Source organism: Lonchura striata, chromosome Z, assembly GCF_050655825.1.
Source record: "Lonchura striata isolate lonStrDom1 chromosome Z, ASM5065582v1, whole genome shotgun sequence".
In the NCBI taxonomy this organism is placed as follows: domain Eukaryota; kingdom Metazoa; phylum Chordata; class Aves; order Passeriformes; family Estrildidae; genus Lonchura; species Lonchura striata.
Genome location: NC_140740.1, coordinates 68,634,563 through 68,662,476, shown reverse-complemented (window position 1 = coordinate 68,662,476; position 27,914 = coordinate 68,634,563). Strand labels below are relative to the sequence as shown.

Here is a 27,914-nt window from a genome sequence, read left to right as displayed (position 1 = left end):
GTTAAATGATACTGCATAAATTAGTATTTTTTTTCCCAGAGAAGTTGAAAAAACCCTAACAAAATCCTTCACTGATCTTGTTCTTTTCTATTTTCATTTTGGAAACATGCCATGACTTGCTACTGTCAGTTTACTATGGCAATATATAATCTTCTGACAAATCTATCATGTTTTGAAATTAGTCTCAAAAACTCTTGATGCACATCATAAAGGCTCTTGGGAGGTTACTCTAGACACACCTTTTGACAACTTTTGACAAAAGTTTTCCACTGTTAATTCTTAGTGATGTTTACAAGTTCCTGTGCTTGTCATAACTTGGGGCTTTGGATGCTTGTTCTGTTAATTGTTAAATTGGAAAGAGCATAAGAGACATTTTTCTCTCTTGGGCATTTTCAACCTCTCACAAATATTAATCTCCATAGACCATTTTACATAACCATTTGGCCTAATGAAAGCCAAATTCAGAACTTTTTCTTTATTACCCAGATAAATGAACAGTAAAAACCAAACCAACCATGTAACAAAAGCAGAAAAAAATTTAAAAAAAACCAAAACCAAATACAAACCACAACCCCCCACCCTGCATTATGATTCATGGGTTCTGCATTCATATTAGTACTCTAGAAAGTAATTTTTCCTAAGAAATAGGACCTTATAAGCTTTGCAAAAGTACTGAAATTCAACTACGTATTTGAAGGTGACAAATCTCAGTTTGCTGGTGTCATGGTTTGACACTGGCACAATGCCAGCGCCTCCATGAAAATGTAACCTATCAATTAAATGCTGTGAAATTCAATATAGAACAGAGCAAAGCAGGCCAAACTTAATAACAAGGGGAAAACTTTATTACACTACTACTACTACTACTACTACTACTGTAAAAGGGGAAAAAAACCACACAAAATTCAAAATGAAAACCATTCCTCCTCCCCCCACCCAACTCCAACAAATCACAGCGAGACACATTTGGACCCTTAATCCAGTCTTCACCCTTCCACATAATGAATCCTGAGTCCATCAGGGGAGAGAGGAGTCTCCCTTGCACCAACACAGCTGCCACCTCTTGTGTTTCCATGTCACACATGGCACTGCCCAGACACACCGGCCAGTGTGACACTCTCCTCTCCATGTCACTGTGCTCTCACCACCGTGCATGGACAGAGACTGCTTATAGGGCCCCTTTAAGGATGCTTTGCCAAGGACCAACAGGAACAACAGTCCAGTGTCTCATTTTGGGACTACAGTCTCCCCCATTTTCCCCAGGGGCCAGGTGTCCAAGAACAGAGATCATCTTCTCTTCTTCTCTGAAGACGGAGGGCATCCTCACACCCTCCTCTGCTTTCCTCTGTTCATTCCTGAGCTGGTAGTTTCTGAAGGAGTCTCTTGGCTCACCATTGCATCCCCCTAAAATGCAGTCTCTCTTGGAGGAAGGACTGGTTCAGTCTATGGCTAACAAGAAGAGTCCAGCCAAAAGCCACTCCATCATCTCCCCCCAACCTTCTTTCCCTAACATCTGAGGTCCCTGGCTGTCTCTCTTTCCTTCAAATTGAGGAGGAGCAATATTTCACAAAGCCTTCATTTCTCAGGAAAGGGTTAAAATTGCCGGACTCCCTGGACAGCTGAAATCTCTGGCCAGGACGCTGTGCTGTCTCCTACGCTGGGCATCTTCCCTCCCTTCTCCTTCTCCTCTGCTGTCAAACTCCCGGGTGTCTGCAGGCTCTCTGTCTCTTTCCCTCTAGTTTGGGGGGACAAAGACATCTCAGACGTTCTCCACCCTTCCGTCCGCAGGAGCTGGCCCAGCTCGGTTCCAGACCCTTCACCCTCTGGCCTGCCTCCCCAGGCCACACGGCTCCCCTCGCCCACCCAGCTCATGGCTGGGCAGGGGAGGTCTGCACCCTCCAATGACCGAACCAAAGAGAGCGAGTTCTCCTGGGAATTCTGCTTTAAACCCCTCTGTGCTCTCAGAGGCGTCTCCACCTTCAATTGGTCACCCCAAGTGTCAGTATCCAAACCTGACCCCTGACTGGACTGACCCCTTCCTTCCAAGAAAATTCTTTTCCCGTGTCAAACCACAACAGCTGGACAGAAATGTATCCTCCCAGTCATGAAATTCATCAGACATACTTTTTTTTTTTTAGTGAATAAGGTCATTTTCAAATAGGACCAAGCCCAAAAGCACTGGTTGGCTCTTAATGAATTTTACAATGAAGATGAAATGCCAGACGTCTTTGGCTGCAGATGTAGCTTAGATTACTGCTGTGTGCACAGTCACTTGGGTAACATCGGTACAATGCTGCAACATAAAAAACTACCATATAGTAATTTGTATACCTTGTCTGGAGTCAAAATAAGGTTGGTACTAACTTTGGAAGAGGCTAGTACACCTTCAGAGGTCAATACCTTGCCATGACAAACAAATGGGAAGACAGATGGCTCCTGTGATGACTTTAAAAATACCATTCAACATTATGGTGTATTATTATGATTCTCTGCCCTTCTTGCAAAGATCAGACTGTCTCTCAGCATAATAAGTATACAACTAAGGGTGTTTTGAAGGCCACTTCTCATCTAAAAAGAACTCACAATTTATGAATTCAAGGTAATGCTATGAATTTTTATGAATAAAACTAGAAACTAATGCACATCTTTGTTTTTCTCTAGTTTACCTTCATTACTTTAGAGAGATTTTATCTATTTTAATTTCACATGCCCAATTTATTGTTTTTTTGTAAATCAATATTTTCTTGTCTTTGGTAATGTGTCAAATATTAAAGTTTAATTAATGTAAAAATAAGCAAAATGTATGTACAACCTAATATTGTGATCTCAAATTTGTCAGATACACTAAAGAACTATGAAAAAAGAACAAATCTGTTGGACAAAAAGTTCTAGCAGGAAAATATTTAATGCTAATTAAGGAATTTAATGTTGAGAATTGTAAGGCCTTTGGTTTCATTATTATTTCATAGACAATTTTAACTTGAACTGATAGCACATTAGACATTATTGATTGGGTAAATGCAACTGAATATACATTAATGTCTGTGTCACTCATCATAACAGTCTTATGAGTCTACAAAGTTTAGATTCTTACTCTGCAGGCAACATTATTTCAGTTGTTGCCACTTAGATTATGTAATCAGAAAGTTCCATATTTACTCTGATTTAAAACAAGTATTAAGTGTACTAACATAGCACTATTTTAAATGAAGTAATATTTTATCATATAATATCTGTATATTTAGTACTCATTTTCCCAGTGTTCATGGTTTTTTGTGATACTCAAGACCCTGTAATATATTGAAATAACTCCTAGTGTAATGTAACAGCAGAATATTTAGTATTTTATTTAATCATATCATAATGAATTGCCTCTGAAACATTTGGTTTCATCTTTCAGCAGGACATCACCCTGTGCTTCAACAGAAATAATCATGCTTTAGATAGGTGAATCAACCAGAAAGTTTTCATTATTTTGTAGCTGAGAAATTGGAAATAGGAGGAAATCTATGTTCAGTATAGTAATTTACATATACGGATAGGTAGATCAAGAGGATTCAGGACAGAAAGATGCTGTAGACTTTCTAAATGTACTGAACCACAAGATTGATGTGAAATGGTCTATTTGTCAAGTGGAAGATGAAGCGGCTGGAGATCTGTTCTGTCTGATACCACCTGCCAACTGCCTCAAGGTTTGTTACAGGGAAGAGGAACTGAAAGCACACAACAAATCACAGAAAAAGGCTCTTCCCCGTAGCATTTGTATTTGATGCATTTCAAGTATTGTGACAGATATTTTTCAAGAGCCCTGGTACAGGGTGACAATGGGATGTTTGATAATCTCCCTATATTGAACAGAAAACATCTGGATGCAGCAGCATATGGACTGCAGCTTCAGTGAAATAATTTAATGGATGCTCCCCACAATTAGGTCCATATGTGCATGGTTCCCTTTAATTTTATTCTCGAGTATGGCAAAGAGATGTCATCATTTTCTCTTTTTTTGATGTATCTGCATTCTTGCAGCTATCTACATGCTTATGATATTGAGATACTTCAAATTCCCAAAATATTTAGAAATCACTTGCAGCAACATTTGACAGAAGTCGAAAATTTCTGCATAAAAATTTTTTAAGATCACAAATTTGATTCCTGTTCTGAATCTAAAAAAAGGTTTGAACAAAAATGTGATCTAGTACTCCGACATGAAGTGATTCAGAATTAAGCAGAGAAGACTTGCAGTAAAGAAAAAAAATGTTGGTTGTTTGTTCATTGGTTGTTGGTTTGTAGGGTTTTATTCACTAAGAATATAAGATACACTACATATGAAGTATGAAGCAAATACATGAAAACAAGGTACTTATGTGAGATTTGAATGTATCAATAGTTCACTCAAAATTATTAGAGTTTTGGCAGACCACTTACCTCTCACCCTGCAGGTTTACATCAGTTGCTTCATAAAACAAAAAACAAATTCAGGCAACAATGTCATGTGCCAATTTTGGGGGTTATGATATGTCTTTTGCTGTGTTTTTCATGTTCATGTGTGGGGAAAGATAAAAAAATTTTGAGAACAGGAAGAATGATATACAGTTTTTTGATTTTCATATTAGCTGGAAAGAACTTGAAACCTGTGGAAAAACTATTTTTTGCTCTAAGAAAAGGAGCAGGAGCAAATCAAAGCAGGAAGTCAGTCAAGCACAAAGATAAGGCACCTGCTGTGCCTTTGGAGAATTATAACCTTCCTACGTCACACACACTCCTAGCAGCCAGGACCTCAAACGTCTCATGGAAGGTCAAGATTCAGAATTTGACAGGTGGAAGATGCCTATATCCAATCTGATTTTCTGAGGAAGCCTCCAATCTGAGTAACTGGTATTGGGGGGGGAAGGGAAGGGAAGGGAAGGGAAGGGAAGGGAAGGGAAGGGAAGGGAAGGGAAGGGAAGGGAAGGGAAGGGAAGGGAAGGGAAGGGAAGGGAAGGGAAGGGAAGGGAAGGGAAGGGAAGGGAAGGGAAGGGAAGGGAAGGGAAGGGAAGGGAAGGGAAGGGAAGGGAAGGGAAGGGAAGGGAAGGGAAGGGAAGGGAAGGGAAGGGAAGGGAAGGGAAGGGAAGGGAAGGGAAGGGAAGGGAAGGGAAGGGAAATGCAAAGCAGAAGGTGTTGGCAAATCTCTTTTCTAAAATTGAGAAATAGGAGGCCTTAACACAGATGTCTATTTAATATCAGAAATGATAGCAATGAAAAAGAAGACAGTGTTAAAAACAAGGTAGACTATTCAGAGTGTGGTGTCTTGAACCTATAATTACAAATTTTTGAAAAAAACTTTTGGATAGGAAGACCTCATTTTAGAACTGGATTAGTTATGAGAAGACAAAATAGATTTGAGAGTTAGCTGGGAAAAGTTACTAGTTGAAACTGTGGGAATAAGATACTCAATTTTTAAAATGATATATTTATAGGCTAAAAAAGAAAAAAAAAGGAAAAAATATGAGAAGAAACTTAATGGATTAATATGTTCTTTCTAAACAATGACTAAGAAGCAGGGCTAAGCAAGATAGCACTTTTAAAAAATATATATTCTTGACAGTTCTACAAATTATGAGATATTTCAATTATCTGCATATAGACTTTCTTCCCCAGATACCAAGACTGAACTTTTAAGTTCCCACTCCCCTAATTTTTTTTTCAAGAACTCTGAAGGGATGCATTTTACCAAACCTGTGAAATAGTTTTCTAGAGCAGAAGATGAATTGTAGATATAATTATTGCATACTCTGGCAAAAATAAAGTATTTGAAATTAATGGACAGAAATATATCACAGTAAACACAGCAATTTCTCCTCAAAGAGGAAAATCCCTAAATTTATGACTTTTGTTCCATGTTGGCTTACGTTGGTCAGTGGCTTAAGACCTATGTGAGCTGGCCTTGGCCCTGTCTCCTTTTAGCTTGCCTTAACTAGTGTCTAATGGCCAAGTTTACCATTGATGAGCATGTTGGTGTTGCAGCACTGTCAGTGCTGAATGTGAACAAGGGCAGAGGCTCTCAGAGAGTCCCAGTGTGACAACAACGGACACTTACAGGGAAGGAGCTTGAGAAAGGTGACCATATACCTTGCAGGCTTTAGCTGGAAAACCCCAGAAGCAAAATACACTGAGACATTGAAATGTATAAAACAAGATCTGCCCTGTCAGCTTCAGCAGTGAAAACTTTGAGACTTAACAGCTATAGAAAACTATACACTATCTCTCTGCTTTCAAGGAGCCTAAAGTCTCAACCTTAGGACCTGGAATGAAATCAAAAAAAGACTAATTGTAGTGGAGAAAAGGTTACAGGTACTCGTGAGTTTTCTTGAACAAGGAGATTCATGCTATTATTGATGAAGTTTCAGTATTATTATGGACTGCAAAGTGTGAGCATTTTTGCAAACGGATTAATAAATTTCTTTTTTATTTTGATTAGTTTGTTAAGAGCTTAATTGGGCTAATAATTGTCCCCTATTTATGGAATACTCTTTCTTTTGGCCATTTTTTATAGTTATGATATAACAAACTCATCCATTCTTTGTGTGCACTTTCACAAATTAATGTGCACTTTGATGCAGAGTTAAAAGCTTTTCTTGACAGGTGAGTAAAAATACAAAATGCTTGAGTTCATTATATTTTTGGTAGAGAAATTAATCATAGCATAAATGGAATTTAACATTGTTATATACTAGGAAATCACTTCTATCTCTGTTATCTGTTGAAAATGAGAGTCATAACAAAATAATCTCAAGGGAAAGTATATTTTTAAACATATTTTTCTGCATTACTTACACGAATGTGGATTTGTGATTTAAAGATTCCTAGAGAAGAAGGCTGTAATTACAAAATATTACAGGTGATTAGGTTTTTTAAAAAATCAGGGAGCAGCTTGCCTGCTCTTTTTTACTAATGAGGATAATTATCCATGAACACATCATGGAAAAATAATCTGGGAATATGTTTGAAGAAAAACTATAAAAGAGAATCAAATGGTCTAATTTGGATTTTTAGTACTAAAGTTGAGCTGCAGGTTATCAGATATACAAATACAACTGAAAAAATATTTTGTTTTATTAAGAGAGAATGACAGTCTAATCATCTTCCAGTGGACATTATTTCATTATTATAGATTTAATGCATAAATTTCAAATTTTTTTTCTTCCACTCCATGACTAGTTCTGCTTATGAAAGACTCAGAATTTTTTTTTTTTGCTGCATTAAAATTTTACCATCAATGTATTTCTTCATTATTATTCAAAATCAGAAATACAAAAAAGAAAAAGTTCTACTTTTCCCAATTTCTCCTCAAAATAGGTGCAAACTTCCATCTAATGACTTGGCAATAACTGGAAAATTCTAAATTAAAGAAGAAAAAAATACAGTAACATAATGTGTATTATGCCTTAAAGCCTGCTGGAACCAGTTTGCTCAATAGCTGATTTCTTTCAAAGAGGTTTTTAGTGCCATCCTGGAGGTCAGTCTAGACTTAGAGCTGCAGCCCTCCCATCTAACCATGTGAATAATGCCTGAAATAAAGCAACTGCCTGAAGAAATTATTTTTAAAGTTTTATTTTATGCAATTATTTGATTAAAATTTTAAAAATTTAAATGTTGAAATTTAAATAAGAGTAATTATAAGTCTTCTGAAATGTAGAGAAATCTATCTACCAAAAGGTAATCTGAATTATTTTATATGGGACTGCTTCAGTGTAGTCATAGTGTCTCATCTCAGCATGGAACAAGGGAAGAGGGAGATGGTTTATGTCATAGTAAAAAGACCATTTTTGCACTTCCAGACCTTTGCTTTGTTACTTGAACTAACATTGAACAAAAAATTCCAATGTTTCTTTTGCATAAAGTTCAACTGGAATCTAGAACTGGCAGAGAAATTCCTGGGCAAGTAAGTTAAATCACTTTCCACAGCTGCATCTATTGTGCAACTCTTTTGTCAACAGTCTCCAATTTGTTACTTATTCTCTCAGAATACTTTTTATCTGGTGGCCATAAACTTGTTTTCTAGGTGGAAGTGTTCATGGCCAATGCATACACATTGGTACTTTGGCAGATGCTGCCATTTCACTCCTTGTGTGCTACTGCTTTCACAGGCTCTATTACTAGACAACAGCAATTTCAATTTCCACTTTGATTTGTAAGAATAAATTTTTTCAGATCTTTTTTGTAAGGAATAGTGTCTAATATAGGACGATTCAAATTGTTTCCATATTTGTTAATATTTCTTAAAAACAATTTGCATCTAAGATTAGGTGAATTCTTAATATTTTGAATATATCATTATCCCTGTAAAATTAACTCCATGTTTATTTTTTCCTTTTGTATATTTTTTGTTTTTTTCCTTTCTATCATATCTACACTTACAAAACCCGAACAGACAATGACATGTTGTTGGTACTAGTACTAAAATGCATGATGCTGCCTTTTGAACTATGAAATTTCATTTTTGAGGGTTATGTTGTCCCAGTTAGCTCTTGGGGTTTTTTGCATTTTAAAGGTATTTGGTGCCATTTGTCTTCAGAAGTTCCTCAATTGCCTTATTATTCTTGGATTAATATCAACATATTCCAATGTGGTTGTTAAAAATGATTGCAAAATAAAGACTACAGTTTAAACTAGTCTTAGGAGAAAGTAAAATTTTGTGCTGTTTGACCTAGTAATCTGAATATTCAATAAAATATAGGTTTATAGTCAATAAAAACTCAAACTTGATAAAAACTACATGAAAATCTCTATGTGAAAGAAGTTTGGAGTTTCAGATATTTATTAGTAAAAATTAAAATAAAAAATATTGATATAAAATAATAAGCAGCACTGCATCTGGGCACAGTGCACAGATATATGTTTTCTCTGTAAACAGCTTCTGAAGTAGTGATCAGTCTGTCTAACTGAATTCCAGCAAACACATTGACGGGGAAGAGCTTTTTTTACACAGGAAAATCTGACATTTTATTGAGCCTACTCCTCTGACTTCAAGTCTCTATTATATTTCTTAGCAGTGGACATGTATCTAAGGAAGGAGTATTTTTCGACCCAGTAAATGGATACAGCCCTAATCAGTGCATTTTTTTTACAAAACACAAAAAACCCCAAACCTGGATACTGTAGCTGTGTAAATGGACAGTACCACATCCTTTGAGAATTTGTGTAATATAGCCAATGAAAATCCTGCAAAAAATAACACAAATCCATTTTTTAAAAATTCTTTACAGTCACAAATTTTCTTTTGTGAACAGCTTTTACCAGTGATAACTGTTCCATGTAGTTCCACTGGCTAAGAAGTTGTTACTAAATTTTAATGAACAATAAAGACAGGCTAAATCTTAAGGTGGAAATGTGAAGTTTCATAATGCAGGTGTGTAGCACTAGCAGTAAACTGCACAGATATGCCCATCTCCAATGCTATGTACTCAACTCTCAACTACTTAACTAATATATTTAGTACTAATAAAAAGCAATGTTATCTATGCTTTGCTTTAAAGTTTAGTTGAGAGGATTTTTGAATACATATACATATTCATGCTTATTTCCAGTGTTTTGGAACGTTCAATTTTGTTACCAGAAAAGCTAGACACAATTGCCATTGAGGATCAAACAGGAAACCATAAAGAAAATTATTAACTGAAATGAAAATTTTTAATGGTTATAGAACACTATTTTATTGCTGCCTATCAAGTAAATAGTTTACTTGCTCCCTCAGTTTCTGCTTCAATTACTTTTAAAAGAAATTACCCACCCATTATTAAGTAAACCATAATATTTCAATATAGTCCAAGAAGAGATACTTAAGATTACACTTAGGAAAAAATCTCCAAAAACAAGGGAGTTATGGCATGAAAGGTGAAGTGCCTGATTTATTTCTTTTGCTTTTTAGTTAATATCAGCCTTTAAAAAAATATAACTAAAAATTCTGTTTTTTGCATTGCTTTCTACCACTAGTAAACAGTTCCTTACATATTAGGCAATCTTTAGATATTTATGATTTTTATTCCATGCTTCTTTTAAAGAGTTTCAAAAGACAAAAATTCATTGTTCAGAAAGATAATTTTGCATTCTGCTTTATCGAAAACTTTTAAAGTTACTGAATTCTAAATAGATTATTTATTGGTACTTACTCAAAAAATTACATTTTGGCTACTTTTCAACACATCAGCATATGGGCTAATGAGGTAGAAAGAAATTAAAGAGAGCAGTATGAAAAATCTTTAGAATTTGCCTAATCATTTAAACAACATGAAAATTATGTTCAATTAGAATGCTTATACCAGTCAGAATATTGAAGTCCTCAGCTGCTATAACATCGTGTGTAGATGATGCTTCACCAAGGAGTAAAAGAATTCTTTAGTTTATTAGTGGAGTTCTGCTTCTAATTGGTTTTAGTTGTCATTTAGGGAAAAGTTGTTGTGAGTCTTTTAAAAAACAGATGCTGTTTTATTGTTTTGATAAAAGAACATGAGGCAAGCTAGTTGTAGGGCTTATTATCATCATCCCCTTTGCAAGGGGACACAACAATACTGCAATGTATTGGTGAGTGGCACATAATCTAATCGTATATGGACTGATAAAGCACAAAGATTTTTAATTAAGACAGTGGTTGCAGTGTGGAGCAATTACACTACATAAAGAATCAAGAGTAGATCCAAGCAACACTTCTGAAAAATGCAGATATTGTATATTTTTAGTGAGAAATAATTTGAGTCACTCTTGCCTTTGCAATAGCACAATATCTGTGAAAACAGATTTTAAAAGTATTTGTCTTGACTGAAAATTACAAATGGGGCAGAACTTTTATCTGTCTAGAATGAAAACAGAAAGTTGTCCTAGCTTTGCATATTTTATTCGTGCTCCAAAGGGTAGGCACACAAAACTGAAGTGTGGTTTTCTCTGATGGCAGATGCTAGAAATCATACTGATTAAAAACTTCCACCTCAGAATTTCTCATCTAGTCTTACATTCCAAAGTAATTCTATCAGCATTTTTGTATTTTGTTTTGTTCTAAAAGATATTCTCCATTAATCAGGACAGTACTAAAAATAATGTCATTGCAATGGAGAAATCTTTGTGTGTGCTGAACCTGTTCATGGCCAACTGTGTGGTGTTTGTAACAGATAACACAGCTAATGTGAGAAAACCACAATGATGTTCTTAAAGGAGTACAAGATGTTGGACCATATGTTCATAGACATGCGCTGTGCTATGTCATGTAGGTCATTTTGTTGCCAGGAACACCGTCATAACCCAAAGACAATATGAACCAGAAAAAAAGTGACTTACTAAAGGATACTGAGAGACAGAAACATTTCGTAAATCTCTAATATTTAACTTTAATATTCCAGTATTTTGACCTATAATAAAAAATTTTGCTAGAACTGCTTGGAAATAAAGTTAACAATATCTCACTTCAAATGTTGCTAAATGTGCAGATAAGTGTGTATTGACCATCTATTTTTATTTACAGAAACCTTCCATCTTTGCTTACGCTGAGTAAAATCCTATTGCTTATTTTCAGGTCTCCACATAAAGCTGTATGCAAGCAAGTAAGAACATATGCACAGCTGTAAGAGAAAAAAATGTCCCATTTCAGGGGTCCCATTAAAGATTATCAACACTTGATTATCAAAATGTTAAACCATTAATGAAAATTGAAATATTTTATGAAAAATTCAGTCAACCTTAAGTTCCTTCCTCAAAAATATTCTTGTCCCTCTCTTTCTGCTTCCTCTTTCATAAGAGACTTAATTCCCTTCATGTGGGAAATATATCCCATATTTCTTCAGATGTATAACCTTAAAATGCTGTATTCATATGTGCAAAAACAGAAATAAAAAAAAGAACAAAAACAAAACCCAAACCCCCCATAAACTCCCTTTATAAATGGTCCTCTGAAGTACATATATATTACATCATATATATCTATTAACTGTAGGGATAAAAAAAGTTAATTAGGTATAGGGATAAAATGTGTTCATTAGTGAAACCATTGTGTTTCTGTATATTTTTATTTTTTTATTTAGCTGTGTCATATTTCTTGAACAAGAATTGCATTAATATGAAGTAAATTTTTTTCACTAAGAAAAAAAAAAAAGAATAAAAATGATGTTCCTAACAGTTTTTACAGAAGATACCATAATCCAGTGTAACAGTTAAAAAAAAAAAAAAAAAAAAAAGAGGAAGGAAACATAGCCAAATAAAAACTGTTTAAAGGTGCTGTGGGACTGCTCTTTTTGGACAGAATTATCATAAACATTTCTGGGTAAATGCTTTGTTCTCCCTGAGGACAAAATTATTTTCTGCATATTTACATGTACACACTTTTTACTGCTGACTCTGAAAATTAAGATAGAACTATCTGCTAAAGTAGAATGCACAATAACTATACGATCCTAAAAATACTCAAGACTGTCTGCATATCAACTACAGGAAATTCATAGCATTTTAAAATAACATTTATGAAGAGAAGCTGTTCACAGAAAACCTGAATAGAATACTTGCAGAACTATTTCTGATACTTAATTTTACAGATACTTATTTTTGTTTGTTTAATCAACAAAAAAGCAATAGTGTTTTTAGAAATGCCTTAGGTCTGATGGCTTGATAGAATTCTATTTTTTTCTACTAATTCAGCAAGCTACAATGCATAACAATAACCAAGATTTAAAAAAAACACTGCTTATGAAAAATTAGTGTAATTTTATTAATTGACAGTGATGAAGAATATCTAAATAAGAAAAGTATTATGACTATTGAAAAAGAATATTATATATTATTATAATAAATGAAAATCACATAGAATTATTACAAAGCTTTTAAAAATATTTTTGTCAGTGAAACATACAGTTGTCTTTGATATAACTTAATTTTTAAGTGTGCTCTTTTTCATTCTAGCAGGGTATTTTCTGAGAAAATACTTCCTCTGTATTTTTACTTCAGCCTATTTGATAATTGGTCAGATGACAGAGTCACAGTGAAGAAAATAGTATCTATGCATGAAAAAGAATACATTTATTGTTTAAACTTGATAAACTCTACATTTAATCAAAGTTTGTCATAGTACATAAAACAATAACTCTCTAATTCTAATTCCCCCCAAATGCCAAAAAATAATAATTTAAAAGAATGCAAAAAGCATATCTGAAAGATTTTCCAAAACAGAATAGAATTTTCTAAAATTGCTACAGCATGAGTATCCTTATGTATTTACAGATGAAGACGTTTCTACTCATTTGCACATTGCCAACTCAGATAAATGTATTCCTGATACACACAGTCACAGCTCAGAATTTTGTTGTTTTTCTCTCAAACTGCCTCATGAAGATTACCATTTTTATTGAAAAGAATCTGAGTTTATGCATAAATTAATGACAGAGTTGTGGAAAGTTTCATCTACTTAGAGGCAGAGAATGATGACAGCATTTCTGACAGTAACTTGACTAGCAATCAATTCACAAGAGAGTTAGATGACTTTAGAAAGTGATTTTTGACTTCAAGGTCATTTTAGCTGTCATGATGGTTGAACAAGCTGTCTTACTACTTTGACCAATGACTTCCTAAGCTGCAGTTCAAAGTTTGAATTTCAAAGCTCAGACCAGAAGCAGCTGCAGTTCTTCCCTTCTCATACACTTGACCCTGCAAAGATACTTCTGTGTTGTGAAAAAGAGGTTCCTAGGAAGCTAGATGTATTCTTTGTATTTAGCAGGAGGTATTTTAAGTTACTTGATGTACCACTCTATGGAATCTAATACCTATCACTAATTGACCCAACCCCTCCAGTGTTCAGAGCCAGGTTTATAAATCCAGAAGCAACGTGGATTAGTGTGAGGCATCCCTGCCCATGAAGGGAAGGCTGGAGCTAGATCCTTTCCATCCCTTAACATTCTATGATTATGATTAAATAAGATTTTTCAGGTGATAAAAGAGAGATGACTTTTTAGGCTTATACTGATTGACTCTGTCTAACACAAAATTTCTACATCATCAATGAGCAGACAAATTTCAAGCTGGTGGTCATGGTAGTATGATACTTAATAAAATCTAATCCTAATGGTGATTTTCAAATAAGTATGAGATCATTAAAATTTACGGGAAAACCTTCCATAAGAAATTTGCTTAGTCTCTCCTAAGCAAATCTCTTATGGAAGGCATTTAAGTAAAATAAAACAAGTAAACCTTGTCCTGTCTTATGAAAGATACATGTACAGCAGTTTCAGACTTTAAATCCGAATAAACATTACATACATTACCTCTACAATAAAAGTAAAACCTGATCCTCAGATAGAAATGACATGATGAAATAATTGTAACTTTATTCCCCGCTTAATAGTGTTTTACTCTTTTCCAGCCTAGAGTATCAGGAGATGGTTAGTTAATAACATTGCTTCACTTAGCATGAGATTGAAAAACAATACCACATATTCTAATACATAAATAAGATCTTCTTGGTCTCACTGACTCCTTGCATACTGATTTATCAATCATAGATGTAAGATGATTAAAAGTAGACAAATTATACCTCAGTCTTGGGATTTAAAGGACTGATGTGCTGATCATTGTATTGTGATACTTGTTACTTCTATTTCTCCAGGACAGCACTGAACAGAATCAAGGACATCAGCAGGCAATGTAAAGACCCATACAATGCAACAAATGGGGTGGGAACATGGGTGAAAACAAATCTGGTGACTGCCCAACCACTAGATTTAAAAAATTTCAAACAAGTTTCCTGAATCCTAGATGAGGAAGATTTCTACAAAATATGTGTGTGTGAGGTTTAACCTATTATACAGCTTTATACAGGTAATAGTAATTACTCAAGCACACTATCATTCATTCCCATTCCTTTTATAAATCTGCTGTACAGCTACAGAACAACAAATTCAGATCAGCCATTATAGGAACAGATATAAATTATTTTCTCAAAGAGCCAACATATCCTATCTTTGAAAGAGTTGGATAAGTTTATGGATTGGTTTACAATATGACTGGTGAGTGAAGAGATTGAAGCTATTGAAGATTGAAAAATCAAGTTAAGAAGTACTCTCCTGTCAAGTCATACACACTTCCTGCCACTGAATCAAAAAAGAGTAGTGGTTGCTCATTTAAGTAAAACTAAATAGTGTTACATATAAAGATGCTACCATTTTATGGGTAATTTACAAAGAGGACCAATACAGAGACTGAATGTCATTACTGTGAGATCTCATGCTTTGAAAACAGGCTTTGATTTACATGATCTTAGGTATTATGGCCAAAGAAGATTTTCTTAGAACAATCTGCCTCCAGCTTTAACTGTTCTTATAATTGATGATTATTATTTCTCTGCACTGAATGTTATTTTTTCCCTTACAGTGAATAAGTGATATGTAAGTATAGTGATAGCCATACTTTACAAAAGCTGTTAGCTCATACTTTGGTGTGGTATGAACAACATTTCAGGTCCTTTAAGAAAAAAACAATAATACTATGAGATGATATTTTGTCTTCTAGAAAGAGGAATGACAGTGACTTAAGAACAAGGGTTAAAGAATATATTTTATAATTTGTCAGTGCAATGTGAACATTGTCAAAATTTCTATTCCCTTGGTTTTTGTTCTTTGCTCTGTTGGTGCTGACATGTTATTTTTAATGCAGTAAGTTTTTATTAATACTGTAAGGAGAAAGTCCAGAGAGCTGTCTAGATATCAGATAGTAGTCACTTGGCCTACACAAATCAGTAATTTATGATAATATATAAGAATTAAACTGTTTTCCAACTTGATATAGAGTGAAGCAATAGCTTGCAGGACTGAGAACTCAAGTTTCAGAGCATATGACAGCTACCTTTTTTTTAAAGATCAGTTATAAACACAGTCCTTTATGTGTACTATATAAAGAGTACAGAAATATGATAAAATTTATTAATATTTATAAAAACTGTATATACAATATAGTCTCTATATGACTATATTTTAATAATAGGTACAAATTTAATTATAAATTGTTTATTAAAAGCATAATATTTACATTAAATGCAGTCACAAGAAATACATTTCAGCGCTTTTGCAATACTTCTTGCTGTTATCACTCTTCAAAAATTCTACAATTTATTAAAACATAAAAAATTCAATGCATCTAAACATAAAAGCATCATAATATAAAGCAGTTATGAAACTGACTTATCCAAAAGATAAGAATTATCTTAAGAACTGGTTTCAGCAGTACTTCTACAATCATTAAATTTATGTAAGGGAAAAAAGATCGTGTAGACAAATTTTATTATTTGATTTTAGTATTGGATATTTTATTATTTGGTTTTATAGTATCTGAACTAGTGTACCAAATAACTTGGTCAATATCATGTAATACAGTTTCTCTTTTACTAAAACAAAACAATTCAATGGAAATATGAAGTTCTAGTTCATCTAGTTCAGTTCTATACATAAAATTTTGTAGCTATATAATAAATATATTGGCTTAATGTGGTTAATGCATGAACATCTTGAGATTTTCATGGTAGCATTGCAAAGTGCTTTCTGCTGATTAATAAACAGCAAAACAGCATGTTATGTACACTTATTCTACATATTTGAACAATCTGTCCACCCTGGGCAGGAAAGGGAATGCAACATGACTGACTCCCTATCACTGTAAGGCTGCTCAGATTTTGTAAACAATGTCTTCAAAAGGCCTCAATGCACTAAGAGCAATTGCCTCTAAGGATACTCATTGAGGAATAAATTTAATTTGTAATCCATCCATCAATAGTGCTATTAGGGTTACACAACACAACACCTGGACTCCCATGAAAATAAAAACAAGGCTCCTGTAAAACTACAAATTTTTATATTTTTCCCTTTGCAATATTCTCATTTATCTTGCCTTGTACTATATTTTAATAGGTTGGTATCAAATAAACTCAATGAGATTAAGTAACACATTGGGAAAAAAATTTGGTGCATTTTTTTCACTCAAATTCGACAAATATAAGGTGTATTGAAGCACAAGTCTGTTGCTCAGATAAATGAAGGATTTTCCCAAAGCAAAGGTTTGTAGCACAAATCAATAAATTGAAATATGCTGTCTCTCTCTCTTTCAGCACGACAGTATTTTTAAGTCAGGCAGCATTTACCTTACAGATTTTAAACCGAAAATAAATCTGCAGAATAAATTGCAAATATAAGAATGTTAAACATCAGGTTTTCAGAAGAGGAAAAGTCAGACTAATATGTATTGATCTTGAGATATGCTGTAGACCAAATAATTTCAAAGAAAATTGTACATTTTTTTCATATTTTTATGAAGGGACCTAAATTTTAACTTATAATTACTTTTTCAATTTATCAGATTATAAAACCTTTTTACCTTCTTAATACTTTTCTTCAGACTCTAAAATTCTGAAGGTGGAATAGAAAAATATGAAAAAAAGAATCCTGTGCAGCTGAGACTTTAATTTGTACTAATGGCCAGAAAACCTATTTTAGATGTAGTTACAGTAGTAAATACATACACAGCTGAATCTTTCTGTGAACAAATAAAAAAATGCACATACACATGATTAAAATGCACCTACAGTGTACCTTAGTGACAGTGATCAAACAAGCAGAACAGGGACTCATTTTAACTTGAAAATAAAACTACTTTGGAAACAATTAAAAATTATTTTAGATAGAGAGAATTATTAGTAAAATTTTGGAAATATCAGTACAGTGTACCTTAGTGACAGTGATCAAACAAGCAGAACATGGATTCATTTTAACTTGAAAATAAAACTACTTTGGAAACAATTAAAAATTATTTTAGATAGAGAGAATTATTAGTAAAATTTTAGAAATATCAGTGCATTAGTCAACAGACTGCTTCCTCTGCTATATGCACTTTGGGAATTTCTGAATATGGTTATGGTGCACTAACAGTACAGCTCCACTGAACTGCAGATTCATATTGTCAAAAAGACATTAGAAAAGATCAAGAATTTTTAAATAGTAATAATATTTGTCACAAAACCAGCCATGTTTGTGAAACAAAGTGTTTCCAAAGATTAAGAAAAAGATATTAAACATTTATATGAACAATGAAAGAAGATATATGCAATCCATATTTATGTTTTAAAGGTGACACTCCTTGGTTTGACAGACAGTTATTTTATCTTGGCTCTACCATCAGCTTTTCTAGTAATAATTTTAAGCTACATTTTTTTTTTCTTTTGGAAATTTCTAGTATTTTTTGTCTTAGTGATATCCTCCTTTCTTTCTATTTTTTTTTCAATTTAAGTTTCCCCTCTCTAATATGCGCATTTATGTTTAAATTTGAAGATTATTTTCTCTCCTTTGATGTTATACTGGACCCCCTCAAAAACTCTAAAAAGACCAGCTGAATGTGTTCTTTAGACTGTGGTTTGATGTAAAACTGAATTAGACTCTACTTAGAAAAGTTTAGAATTAAAAACCAAATTACATAAAATACCAGAACTAAATTATCAGAGATAAATCTCCAAATATGCAGTAGAAAAAAGACAACTAACAAAATTTGACCTAAAAAGAAAAACAATAAATAAAAAATACAATTATTTGAAATTTGAAATTTGAAAATAAATTTGTCTTGTCTGAACCAGTCTGTATTGGATGAAGGTATCAAGGCTTTGGTGTTTTGGGAGACACTTCCACTAATCCAGTTTAAGTAATTCCAAAGACACAAGAAGTAATCTTGCTGAGGGAAACTATACAAGACAGAAAATTTCTGAAAATTTCCTAGAAAACATGAAGCTGCAACATTGATTAAAGCTTGTGCCCTTTCAAAAGTATGTTTTAGAAGGAATAACACTTGTCAGGATTGGCATATCATACATGTAAATCAGCTGTCACTGTAGTTGGACCATGTCTACTAGCTCCATTATTGGCCAATTACAAAATGCAGGACAGGTTCTTAAAAATACTTACTGATAACCTAGAAAAGATAGTGAAAACAGTCATTGGAGCAATAGCAAGACAACTGGAACATGAGAAACCTAATTTCACACAACTCCAGAATTGTTAGAGTTGGAAGAGGCCTCTGGAGATCATCCCGTCCAATGCCTCTGACAAGGCATCAACACCTAGAGCAAGTGACACAGGAATGTGTTCAGGTGAATTTTGAATTTCTCCAGAAAAAGAGGGTGACTCCACAGCCTTCCTGGGCAGCTGAAAATTGTTGTGCTTTATTTATGGCTTTTGCTCCTCTTTTTGTCACTGGGCACAACTGAAAACAGTCTGGCACCATCCTCCTGACACCTGCCTTTGAGATATTTATGTTTTGATGAGATCCCCTCTCATTCTTCTCTGCTGGATCCTCTCCAGTTGTTCCTTATTTTTTCTGTCCCAAGGGGCTCAGAACTAATCACGATACTCCAAATGTGTCTTTTTGTATGTGCTTATGACTATGGATATCTTATTCTCCAATAAAATCTTAATTTCATCTAGAATATGAAAAACTAGATTCAGTTTTTGCATCATTGATGTTTGACTACTATGAACTGCAGTAAATAATTAAATTTTTCATATCCATAAATTAATTTATTTTAAAAATATTGATAATTTTTGACAGTTTGGTGCGATATGATAACAATAAAGGAAATAAATATTGATTCCAGTTCTAATAAAATCTTCAATTTTAATTTTTCAAGTCAACATGAAATTGAAATATTAAAATTTTCAGAATGGCTACAGCTTTACACTAATTTATACATCTGATAGGTCTGACAAGATATTTTCCTCTCATTAAGAAATCTTGAGTCTCTTAAGAAATCTTGATGTAAACAGTTTTTTAATAGCTCAGTAAAATCATTTGGTTTAATCCTGAAGTCTAGCTTGATTAACTCAAATTTGTATTGATGTTTTCTGAATGAATCCATATTTTTCCTTTATTTTATTATATTAAAAACCAATCTCAATTTTCCATGATGGTACCAAATTTGTATAAAAGCTGAAGAGTTTCTTATAGAGATCAAAACTTCATTTTATTCATTTAAACAAACTACAATGAGAGGTGGGGGAAGAAACAAGGAGCTAAGGAACTGTAGATTTCAAGTCTTGAAATCATCAACAAAATCCCAATTTTTGGAGAAAGGATAGTGCAAGCAAGCTACATTTGCAAAAAGGTGTCTTTCTCTGGCTTTCTCTGGCCTTTAGTCATGTTCTAGTTTCCTACAGTAAAAAAAGTCAGTTTATGATGGCAAAATATAATATTTCTGGAAAAATCTAATTGAGCAGCTAGAACAAGTTTCTATTTGGTTAAGTCCTTCATATTTTATTTATTTTATCTAAAAGCTGTTAGAGAAACAGCTGTTAGCTGTTATTTTATGTTAAAGGAACAGGAGTGTCATTTGTGAACATTACTGGGAAATACCTGGAACATGCATTGTTTATTCCCTTTTTTCTCAAACTCTTTCATAGGATTATGAAGGTGTAGAAGTGCAGACCATCAGTTCACAGTGCCTAGGAGAATATCAGGAAAAATTTCCCTTTGTGTGAAAGTGTTCGAAGGAGCTTGAAAGAATACAGAAGGATGTTCTATAGTTGAAAGCAAGCTGTCTTTATACCAGAGGCCAGAGTTTTATTGTAGCAAGAGTTTTACAATACTGGCAATGAGTACAGGGCAGTAACATAATTCAGTTAAAAAATGCATGCCTGTGTTGATATCAAAAAGTTAATATCAGACCATAACACTACCTGGATGAATCCCTAACAGGATTACTTTTGAGCACTGCCATTGTGCTGTGTCAATTTCTGGTTATGGATTATTTTCCTCTGTTTAATCTAGCATGAATTTTTTGATATTTCAGGTTTTACTGAAAAATAAGTTCCTTGTCTTGATGGGTACAAATGGAATTTTGATAATTAATCCTAAAACCATATATTGTTTAGAAATCTGAAATACTATAAAATAGTTCTTTATTTTGCTATAAAAAGTAAAGATCAAAAAGTCTGTGTGTGGGTACTTATGTAAGTCAAGGCAAAAACCTAGATTGTGACTGACTGTGGAAAAAAATACCTAACCAGACCATGCAAATTTTTTCAGTCATTGTCTTCTTTTTTCTGAAGGAAGAATATGGCAGATAATGTGGTATTAAGTCATAAATCTAAATCCTAATTAAGACATAAATCTTAACATAAATCATAGATCTAAAATAAAACTTCAGCTGGAGGTAGAGCAGCTGTGGATGACTCTGAATGTCATTGAATCACCCTAGAGGAGTAAGAAGATGGTCATAAAGCAACTGATATTCTCCTAGGATCCTCATTCAAATTCTATTTCATTTAATGCATCTCACAATCAAGTGGACTACTAAAGGCAGATTTGTTTATAAAAAAAGTTAAATAAAATGAAAAAAATCATGTAATCAAGACAACACTAAATCAAATTTATTACTGACAATAATTAAATGGTAAGTTACTTCCTAAAAGAATACTTAGATCAATACAATGTAAGAACATAAAAAATGCTTGTACTTAGTCAAGATCAGCCAAGCAGCTTGACGCTCTCTCTGCCCTTGGCACAGGACTGTTGTTTTTACGATCCTTCTCACATTTCAGTGGTAGAAGGACCATGAAAAAGGCAAGAGCCATTTTCTAAACTTTGTAAGCAACAGCCTCTGGGTGGCTGAATATTTTCTACTTTCTTCCAGTCACTGGGAAAAGATTTTATTTGGTTGTACAAAACTGTGCTTCTTATTTACTCAATTGCTACCTCTGGAGCAGCAAATTCAACTAGCTTTTAAGGTACCCACCTTCAGGGGCTAGGAAACCTTCAGGAATATTCATGGATGCAGCCTCAATGTGTTTTTTGTGGACTGAAGTATAAATAATGTTAGTTTTCTGCTGGGAAGAAAATATATTTGATTTATTTCTGACAGCCGCTGAGGGACTTGGCTACTCAAAGGAACAAGCACAGGTAGCAAGCTTTTACATGTTTTTGGAGCCATGTAATCTGATTGAACCTGCAGTACTTGTGAGAGCTGTGAAACTAAAGAGTCTGAATCTTTGAACTTCCTGAGTGGAATTTGTTACTAAATTACATTCATAAAATATATGCTTTTAATATAGCTTTATATAGCTTTAAATCATCCTTTGTTGTTGAATCATACTTGAATAAACTGGCAACTTAGAGATGCTAAATCTGCTGAACTGTCTTATACATAAATTTGCATTAATCTTCCAACCATATTTTTTAAACTATTTTGAATTTTGAAGGAATATCTTAAGAAAAAAGAAATAATCTGAAAATGTGTTAATGAAAGATTCAAAGTGTTTTCCAAGAAGGGACGTGATGATTTAAAAAGGCATCAGGGAACAGCAACACTTGCATCTCTATTTGTTTTTTCTTTACTAAAGCTCACTTGATTTAGATGCACCATCCATACTTATGCAGCTCTTTTGCTCATTCATTTGTTCATTCACTAGCAATAAGGGCCAGATTCTCCTGAACTGAATATGTGGGACAAGTACTGAAATTTCTATTGCATGCATTCACTTGACTGGAAATGTATGCATATGTGAAATATAAAATTTAATGATCATGCTAAATATTTAAGCGTTAGCAAAATGCACCAACACCTGCCTCTTTCCATATAGTACTTAATGGCTTACACATCATGCCATTGCAATTCTTGCATTTCCCAAAGCATATTTTATAAATAGTTTTTAATCACAAAGTAAAATTTTTGAAGTAGCTGGCCATGTTTTGCTGTCATTGAATTTATATAACCATTCCTGCTTTACTTGAATATGACACTAGTAGTAGACCAATTCTCTTTTGTGGTTTTTTCTTTTCTTTTCACAGCCACAAGTGCCTTAGAATAAAGTAGCTTGCTTTATATTAGATGAAATACATACAATTGTACATAACAATTCAAAAAAGTATTTGTAAATGTCTATATTAATGTATGGGTGCTAATTGCAATCAGTTATTGAAAATCATCTGTTAAAAGGCAAGTCCTTTTAGGGCAGCTTGATTAAAATATGGTGTTTGCCTGTTCTATCAAATAATGTGAAAAATATTTCTTATAACACACATTGCATCTTTTTCAACATTAATTTATCTAGCACCCTGCAGCTGAAGAGGTGACTGTAAAAGCTAGTTTGATCTGCTGCTCCAGAGCAATAAGAATTTTTTTTTTATACAACCAAAGAAATATCCTGTCCCAGTGAGTAGAAGCAGGAAATACTCAGGCACCCAGAGAGTGTTTCTGACAAAATTTCAAAACAATGTCACCTTTGGAAACTAAGATGACACACTCATTCATTCCTGTTTTGTAAGGAGGGTTAGAAAGTTTAAAGGCATGTAGCACTAGGCATTAAAGGTATGCAACTTAGGTCTTACTAGTTTCTCTGCTGTTAGACAGATGTGATTTCCTAATAGTTTACCTAATTTTCCTCTCCATTAATTTTATGGTGCCTGGGTGTGTTCTGGAAAGAGGTGTGCTTCTACCATGAACCCTTGACAGGACTTCTGTAGTCTTCTACTTCAGCATCTCAGTCACTTTCACAGTGTACAAATATGATGTAAAGTGTACAAGGGCACAGTTATTTAGGGAGGCAACTCTTTGAACTGCTTGCTGAAGGTGAAATACTAACCCAAAGAAGTCAACATCCAATTTAACTTTTCTCTGATTAACTAATTTGCCCATGAAAATTGGTGAGCTGTCTGTTCTGAAAAAATATCATGCTTTTATATTCTCATGCTCTTGAAGATTGAAATGTATACTTAGAGAAGTTCGTTTGGCAGCCTTGAAATACAAAAAATATACTGGGCAAAGAGTTGCAAGTTGAAATGTATTAATATTACTGGGGGTCAATTAATTATTATTACTAAAAATTATTAATGATAATATTAGTACAATTTTAAATATATAAATGCCACTACAGAGGTCATCATTGCACAAGTTTGGCAGTAGAAAGTTAAGGAAATATTAATCTATACAACCAATAGAGTAAAATTAATTTAAAAGAAAAAAGAGGGTCACTATTTTGACAAAATAGTAAATTTGTAATTGTAAAATAATAATAATAAATCCCAAGTAATTTCACCTCCTTTGTAATGTTAATTTTAATTTGATACAATCATAATGATATTTAGGGTTGGAATTTGATAATATAAATTGTACCTTTATATTTTATATGAAGAAAATATTTTAAAAGAACAAGATACAATACCAAAGGTGATATCTAAAAACACATATGAATGTTATTTTACCCTCAAGATAGCCAAAACCCCTCGACCAGCGTTGATATTAGTGTTTTGTAACTATATGAGTATTTACTTTGACTTTTCACACACCTGTAGGAATGCTGGGATATAGCTGAAACTTTGTTTATATTAATGAAACAATTTCTGTCATCCACAGCTTCCCCGTGTAATAATGAATGTTCTTTAACAAGCTAGAATCCTGTTGTGCTGCTGCCGGTCGTTCCTAATTTTACTACAGGCACAGTTCCTCAATGCTTCAGCTCATTACAGAGACAAATATCACTCAGTTACAGGTAACTTTTCATTCTAATGTGCTTATGCCACGGATGTCTGTGCTTCAGAGATATTCTGTTTTGCACCTGAAATTACTTTCTGTGTTACAGCTATGAAGTGTGATTAGAAAAAAGATACTGCAATTTAGATAAACCACCACTAAATGGCTCAGCTGAAATAAAGCTGAAAATGAAGGTATAAATGGCTGAAGTGATTAAGACTGTCAAGTTCTCCTGGGTCCTGTTAGAGAATGAAATAGCTGATGGATTATTATTTATCCCTGAATGTGAGTTTTGGGGATTTAATTAGAACTGTTCTATTATATTCTTCAAAGCTTATTTGAAGCTGTGAATCAAGACCTGCAATAACAGAATGTGGTATTGTCAATGGGAAAAAATGGATAACTAGAAATTTCAGAAATGCCCATTTTTAAAACTCTTTAATTTGGCTGCTTGATTTTTTTCCCTTTTTATGTGTCAAAGAACAAGATGATTTTAAGAATGTCAGATTTTTTTGTGAAAAGTGAATATTTGCTATCTATTATAAATACTGCTTTGTTCACTGATCACTATTGCTATTGTAAAAAAAGTAAAATAAAAAGAAGAGATTCCCTTAGAAAACACACATGATCAATGGCTGCAAATAGGATGACAAAAAAGCTATTAGTAAAAGAAGAAGTTTCCTTAAAAACTTAGTATTTCCATTAATAAAGTTCTTCAACATACATGGAAAGTTTAAATACAAGCACAGCTATGGGACACCATTTCAAGAGGAGAATGGACCAGATTTTCCAGTGAAGTAGAAATAGAAATAAAACTTAGTAAGTTTGCAGATTTCAAATTATAGTTTTCACAGTGTTTATATATGCAGTAATCACGAAAAAATAGTAGAATATAGTAGAAATACAAGGACGAGTTCTTCTCATCTAGATAAGCTAAACTAAGGTGAAAAATGACAAGCCAACCAGCACTCAATGTAAACTGTGATGACCTGATTAGATGCCAGAGGAGGCTAGGTTAATTATTACTACATCAGACACAAAGTTAAACCTCCAGCTGCAGTTCATTCAGTAAAAGTTTGTCTTTTTGAAAGGTCTATAGCTATAAATGTAGGAATAAAACAACACTTTTACCTTTAGGGAAATAGTGTGACACAGTTCTGTTGCATGAAATAGAGGAAAGAGATTCACTGAGGAGAAAAAAGTAATCAGTATATAAAAGTGCTCCATGAGGAAGCCAAATTGAACCATGTAGATTTTTCATGGCAAACAGATAGGCCATTATCTTCTATCAGTTTTAAGGACGTGAGCAAGGGAAGATAGTGTGGCCTGAAAATTGAAGAATCTTTTTCTCCACTGGCTCACACTTTTTCTATTTCCACTAGGATTGTAGTCAGAATTCACTTTCCCCATACCGCAGCCTTTTTTGGAGGGATCATTGACATAGGGGCAAAAGTGTCTGGAGTTTCTCATAAAACACAGGGATACAATCAAGAACTGATCTCCACCACGTACTTGCTTTTGATGAACAATTTTTATACCTCCCAAAAGTCTGTGTCAAGACTACACTACATTACAGACAAATATAGTTAAAGAGGTTAATTTAATATCTGCAAATCCTTCTTATCCATTTGATGGTTGGCTTGGATAAAAAGGATCTTACCTCAGAATTTGTTGGGAGCTTTGAATCAGAGAAAGTTTTCATGTCAATTTAAATTAGATTGGTAGGGGTTTTTTCTTGCATTTTGATGTAACATAAAAGAAAACAACTGGAAGACATGATAGTCCTGTAAATGTTTTATTAATGAAGAGTCCCAGGATGTGGTTGAGCTCAAGTTTCTTCGCACTAATTTAGCAAGGATGCAGGAGCCAAATGACTGTTGTTGAGTGGGTTGGAATTCCAGCTCTGTATGTGTAGTGGCTGGACAAGTCCTGAGGATCACTGGAAATAAACTAGAAAGTCTGCTGATTTAGCAATATAAATTATATTATTAATTTAAATTGCTAAATTTAAAGTTTAGTTATTATATAATTAATTTATCTATTGAATTTAAACAAAAATTTTGCAACAAAATTTGTGAGTTTGAAAAGCATATTAATATAAAAATAGTGTTTGTGTTACTTAGTCAAGCCAATAATTGAGTTTTAATTCATAGAATCATAGAACCATAGAATCATTCATGCTTGGAAAGTCCTTAAAGATCATCAAGTCCAAGTAACAACTTAAGTGTCACCAGCATGTTCACCACTAAGCCATGTTCTCAAGTGCCATATCTGCATGATGTTTCAATGCATGCAGAGCTGATGACTCTACAACTTCCCTGGGCAGCCTATTCCAGAGCTTTATCACCCATTTTGGGAAGATTTGTTTCCTAATAACTAATATAAACTTCTTCTGGCACAACTTGAGGCCATTTCTTCTTATCCTGGGGAAAGAGACTGACCCCTACCTTGCTGCAACCTTGTATAGATCAATAATATCAGCCTCCTTTTCCCCAATATGCCTCAGCCATAATGGACTTTATATACAATTTTATACTTTTTCTTTTGGATTTGTGATGAGGCCAACATTTTGCCAACAAAAAAAAAATCTTATAATTGGTAAAAACAAGAAACTGTTGATGGAAAAAGGCATGCAACAAAGACTGATACTGGATCAGATGAAAATCCAAATTAAGTTTAAAACAATATTTGGTAGATAGATTCCCCTCATCTCCTTTTAAATATTTATACTAGAAGAAAGTGCAACATATTCATCCTCTCAAAAAATTTTAGGAGGCATTGCATTTTCCTTCTGGTGATTCTAAGTGGATTGCTTTATCAAAAGAGTGATTTATTTTGATTAGAAAGAAAAAACGTAGTTAATACTGGTAAACTTACCTGATGACTAAATTCTTCCTGTTCCAGTTTATCCTTTTATTAATCACCAGTCTCTGGTGGTCGTATTAGTTCAGTAAGAGATGATTACAAGGGCAGTTATCACCAACTTGAAAATATTTTGTTATTTTTTATGATATTAGAATGTAAATAAAATTTTAAATCACTATAGCATAAGTTTAAAAGCATAAAAATGACAACTAACTATTCAAATTAACTATTAAAATGTTCATTATTCTTCAAGATAGAACTCTCAGGAGCACTCAGTATGAACTTAATGCTGCTTCACTGAGCATCAGGATGCCTCCATGGCAGCAGTGTCAAAGTAGACTTAAGCAGTCTTGCAAAATCTACTCCACTTATTAGCAACGTATTAGATATTATTTTGCTGAAACACACAGTGAACTAGAAACTCTATGCTTTGACAAGTGGCTCAAAAACTTCTCAGCCCTAGGGAAACTTTCTAATCATCTTGTCTGAACCTCTACATACCCCCCAAAGAATTTGATTCATTATTTCCCATATCAAGCTATTGTCT

General features: G+C 33.6%; 1 protein-coding gene and 1 long non-coding RNA gene across 31 annotated transcripts in view; one reads left to right on the top strand and one right to left on the bottom strand.

The window, feature by feature from the left end:
- The window catches only part of PTPRD (protein tyrosine phosphatase receptor type D), a 1,154,377-nt gene that overhangs the window by 612,533 nt on the left and 513,930 nt on the right, over nt 1–27,914 (bottom strand). The window lies entirely within an intron of this gene.
- Nucleotides 1,125–26,959, top strand: LOC110471240 (uncharacterized). Its single transcript, XR_002465551.4, has 3 exons — nt 1,125–4,875; nt 7,881–7,921; nt 24,386–26,959. It is a non-coding gene; the product is annotated as an uncharacterized LOC110471240 (long non-coding RNA).